This window comes from Hevea brasiliensis, chromosome 12 (assembly GCF_030052815.1).
Source record: "Hevea brasiliensis isolate MT/VB/25A 57/8 chromosome 12, ASM3005281v1, whole genome shotgun sequence".
In the NCBI taxonomy this organism is placed as follows: domain Eukaryota; kingdom Viridiplantae; phylum Streptophyta; class Magnoliopsida; order Malpighiales; family Euphorbiaceae; genus Hevea; species Hevea brasiliensis.
The window spans coordinates 23844492-23850140 of NC_079504.1; the positions used below are offsets into that span (position 1 = coordinate 23844492).

Consider the following 5649-nt stretch of genomic DNA (forward strand, 5'->3'; position numbering starts at 1 on the left):
TTATATTACATTATTTATTTATTATCTCATTATATTGATCAAAATTTTTTTATATATATTTGGTATAAGATTATATATAACATTTTCAAAATACCATTATTTTAATGTTTCATTCTTTTTATGTTTTTAAGTGAATTTATTGGAATAATTAATTTTATATTTCTCCTTCATATTAACATATTAATCTTGGAAAAAAATAAATTAAAAAAAAGATAAAGAAAAAAAATAAATTAGAAAAAGAGATGAATTAAAAAATTTCATAGTGTTGTATAATATTAAATTAATAAAGATAATTTAAAAATATAAAAAAAACAGTTGTTGAATTAATTATTGATAAAATTTGATTTTTATGCTATAAGATTAAAGACAATGGAGAAAACGATGACAAAAAAATTTACACAAAATTCTTTCCATAAATATATATTACATAAAATTAATTAAATTCAAATTAAAATATAATATGATATAATTAATTCAAATAAAATTTTATAAAATCAGAATTCCTGTGCTTTTGTGATTATTATGCCAATCTCTAGCCATCTATATTGTAATAGATGAGGGGAATGTCTTAAAAAGTTGTGATTTAATTTAAATTACTTGTGAAATATAATTTATAATAAAATTAAAATTTTAATTTATATTAATAAGTTAATATTTAAAGAATTTTTTGAAATATAATAGTACTTAATAATTAATAAAAAAATATTAAATAAACACAATTGCAACAATAATGTTAAACTTAAAACAAAAATTTCAATATAATTATAGTTATTTTTTATAAATAAATACATATAATTATTTATCACAGCTTATATTTTATAACTTAAAACAAAATTTTCAATATGCATTAAAAAATAATTAAAATTTTTTTTCATACTTATGTAGAATGAAATTCACTAAATCAATATGATATGTTAAACTTTTGTACTATATTATATATATTAATAACAGATAAATATTAAACAAAATTTCATGAAATGTTATTATCTTACAATATGTTACTCGATTTTATATATGATTACTTATTAATTTATTATGATTCTATTTTCATGTATAAATAGAATTCTATAGTTTAATATAAATTTAAATAACAAAAAAGAGAAAGCTTCACAGATATTTTTATTTAAAAAAAAATAATTAAAAAATTGAGTTTGTTGAAGAGTTTTTTATTTTTAAGGATAAAAAAAATCTGATTTTATAAATTATAAAAGAAAGTATTAAATATAACAGACATTTACTTCGAAACAAAAACTTTAAGTTTATGAGGTTTAAAATTATTTAATTATTTACTTTGTTATATAATTTTAAATTATTTTCTTTAAATATTAACATAATATTAAAATTATTATTATTATATTTGAACTATGTAAAAATAATTTATTAAAAATCAAATTCTTAAATAAACTTGAAATAAATTAAATATGCGAAAATTAGTCTATCATATTACATAATATCTTACTATTAAAGAATTAAACTAATTAATTTATAGCAAGGTTGCTATGTATTACATATATGAACAAAAGAAGCAATCAATTAAATATAAATAATTGAATACATGGCTGCATATGTATTATAATATTTAATTGCACCCATTATTTTTTTTCTCTTTGAAAGCAACATATATAATATCATTGACTAACTTCAACAAATTTCATGTAACAACAAGCCTTAGCATAATCTCAAATCAATTGTTACAGTCAATTGTTAATTATTCTTTGAAAATAAGAAAAATTTGAATTAGAATTTAGACCCCTATTCCTATATATATATTAAGAAACTCCAATCCTACAATCAACATCATCAGCATCTAATTTGGAAAACTAATTTTAACAGATCATTTGAAGGCATCTTTTGCTTGATATCTATTCTGACTTGATTATTAATTACTTCCACCATTATATATATATATATAGAGTCCTACAAGATGAACTTACAGGCAAATTAAAAGGTGTGATCAGGAGAATTAAGTACAAAAATATTTGATAATATGGGCAAGAAAGTAATTAGCAAAGCATCATTGTCAGGAATTTGCAAGAACATTGAGAAGCAGAAGCAGAAGCAGAAGCAGAAGCAGCAACAATTCAGAAGTAATTTAATAAAAGTGTTAAGACCCAAAGTTTACATCACAGATGCCTCAAACTTCAAGAAGCTTGTGCAAGAGCTAACGGGTAATAACGCAATAGTAAGCACAGTTCCACCTCTACCTTGTGATATTCCTAATCCTGAAATAAACAAACAAGAAGATTTTCAAATACCAGGAGACCAAGAAAGCTGCATGGAGGTGTCGTCTTTCGATGCATCTATTGATTCATTGGATTCTTGGAACCAACTGGTTCTAAAAGATGAAGAAATAAATCAGTCACGGAACCAAGTATATGAGGATGCTAATGCTACTATTGCAGCAGTTGATGCATCAGAGAACCCACATATGGATTTGTCAGCAGCTGGAGAGCTGGAGTCTTGGCTTTTGGACATGGAGCCCTGTTCATTTGATAACAATGGGTATCTTCATCAGATAGAGCAAGATATTAGTACATTCGATTATTACCAGTTATGTGAACTCATGTAAAAACTAGCAAATTAATCCAATTCGTGATTCATTTTATACCACAGATTGTACAAGTTCTAAAAAAATTGTAGTTTTTTTAGCAATTCATTTAATTTATTATAAGACATAATTATTGGATAACTTTGCATGGTTTTCTCTTTTTATTTATTATGATATCATGAATTGGGTTTCATTTATGAAGTAGGATATGGAAATAAAGCTATTCATACCTTCGATTTAAATTTATATATACTATTTCTTGTGAAGTAATAATTTTTAATTTTTAAAATTTATTGAACTTTAAAACGTGTGCTAACTTTTTTTTTTATTATTATATAAATAATAAATATATATATATTTTTTTTAAATCAGTGGGATATAAATTCAATATGTAAATAAGAAATTCCTACCTTTATTTCATTTCACTATCTTAGATGATTAATTTCTTAATGTTGAGAAATGATAATTTCTCTTATGATATTTACTAAATATTTCACCCCAGTTTTTATATATATATAAAAGGTTGTCCTACTTCTGTCTAGCTATATTACTATTATTTTTTTAAGATTTAAGTTTAAATTTAATTGTTTAAATTTTAAGGTTTAAAATTTAATTTAGGGTTAGATCTTTAGAATTTAGGGTCTAAATTTTTAAAATTTAAATTTTTAGGATTTAGATTTTTAGAATTTAAATTTGTAGGGTTTAATTTTTTTTTTTAAGAATTTAGGATTTTAAGTTTAAAGTAGAATAAGGGTTTAAAAGTTAAAATCTTGGAGTTTAAATTTTTAAGATTATAAGAAAATATTAATTTCAAAAAGAAATGATAAGCAGGACAAGCTGCAAGTGTTAAATGATGAGTCCTATAAAAATATAAATATTTTATAAAATAAAGAAAGTAAATCTCACAATAATTACAGTGATATATATATATATATATATATATATATATATATATATATATATATAATATGCTTGTTTGCCATTAAAATTGAAAGGGTAAAATTATTTTTTTAAATAAAAATATTATTTTAGAAATTATTAAAAAAATTATTTTATTATTTTAATATTATTATAATTAAAATTTATTAAAAATAATTTTAAATTATCCTCTAATTAATATATGTAAAAAAATAATTTTTTTAATAACAATTTCTACAACGGGAGCTTAAAATAATCACTTATCAATCAATAAGTGTTCTAATGATTTGATTTGGTTTCGCTTGTGGTTGACCAACGACCACGATTACTAACGAAAGCAAAATCATGGTAGGGGAACGGATACCTTATTTTATTCAATTCTTTTGAATGATGATTAATATTTTAGACTTCACAGATTATTCTCTTTAGTGTTCTTAATCTAAAAACGGATATACCAGCAACAATTCTGTCAACTTGGTATATTATTATTTTATTCTGAACTAATTAATTAATATATATCATTCTGAAAGCAACTTGTATCATTGACCAGAAATTCTACAAGCAACATGTATGGAGTTCTTCATATATTGCCAAGAATAATTAATTAATTTAATCGCACCCAACAAAATCTATTAGAAAAAATAACAATTTCAGGTTTTGCTGTGTTCCATTTCCACCCTCAGGTTGCAAATATAGTACTATATAAAGGCTCTTTGGGATCCTTCATCATGCAGGGGCAAGCAATATTCAACTGAAGCATATACAAAATCCCAGAAAAATTTTATATTATGGGGAAGAAAATATCCAAGAATAAAGATCAGAAGCACCAATTTCAGAGTCTGACAAAGGTGTTAAGGCCCCATGTTTATATCACTGATACCTCCACTTTCAAGAAGCTTGTTCAAGAGCTAACTGGCAATTTTGAAACTAGAGCTTCAACCTCATCATCATCACCTCCTGTTATAAATTCGCAGATCATACATATTGAAGATGAAGGAGATGACGGAAGTAGCGCAGCCGCGGAGGTCTCCAGCAGCTTCGATGTATCCATGGATTCGTGGAACCAACAAGTTCTTGCAAATGAAGAAAAAAATCAGACATGGCAGTGGGATCAAAAGCGTATGGAAAAACAGATGGATTTGATTGCAGTTCGGGAGATAGAGTCATGGCTTTTAGATATATGCTAGCCATGGATGGTTGATGGTTCTTCTATTTGAGTACCCAGCTTTGCAGCAGGCTGCAGATAGGGAGATGTTCTGTCCCGTATTCATTATTCTTTTTCGTGTTCATATATATCCAAATTTTTCCATAAGGTCCTCATTAACACTGTATAATTAATTAACTCTTTGCATATTATTATAAATAATCAAACTCTCCTTATTTTACCTACAGTGGCAGATCGGATCTTGATTTATTGTATAACTTATATTTAAAAAATGTTATTATTCCTTAAAATAGGAAAATTATTAGATAAACGGTAAATTAATACACTGGATTCATTTAATAATTTCTTTTGCCGATGCGGACAAATTTTTTTAAAAATTAGTGCAGTCAAACATCAATAAGAAGACTCCGTGGCCCAATGGATAAGGCGCTGGTCTACGGAACCAGAGATTCTGGGTTCGATCCCCAGCGGAGTCGGTCACCCTTTTTTCTTTATTAATTTAATCGTTTTCCGGCGACTCGATCTCTACTATTTCATTCTCAGGCAATGCTGGAAATGCAGCTGCACAAGCAAATATTGATCACTGGAGAGTCGAGGGGGCATACTTGGCTAATCCCTTTAGGCTTAATCCCCGCCCAAAGATAGGCAAACTGTGACAAACATTCAGATTAAGGTTTTTAATCATCTTTCTTTTGAAAATGACCTTTCGTATTCATCTGTCATTACTCATGAATAGAAATAAAAACAAAAAAGGGAAAATCTTGAAAGCATTATTTATCTGTTAAGTTCTCTTTTAATCCAATAGTATATATTAATTAATTACCTTTGTCGATTTTCCTTCTTGTTTTTATCAAATGTGGTTCTTTTCTTCGTTTTGTCATCTTCCTCAATCAAATAAATTAAATTTCTCTTTGATTTGATTTGTAATCTTCTAATCCCGAAAATTTTCTTTCTGGGTTCTTCTTGATGGTTGTGTTTCATTAATATGTGAATTATTTATTTTTCAATAGAATCGCTG

At 25.3% G+C, this 5649-nt stretch overlaps 1 non-coding gene across 1 annotated transcript; it reads left to right on the top strand.

The window, feature by feature from the left end:
• The first annotated feature begins 5034 nt into the window (after positions 1-5034).
• On the top strand, positions 5035-5107 carry TRNAR-ACG (transfer RNA arginine (anticodon ACG)). The gene has a single exon. It is a non-coding gene; the product is annotated as a tRNA-Arg (tRNA).
• Positions 5108-5649: the final 542 nt, after the last annotated feature.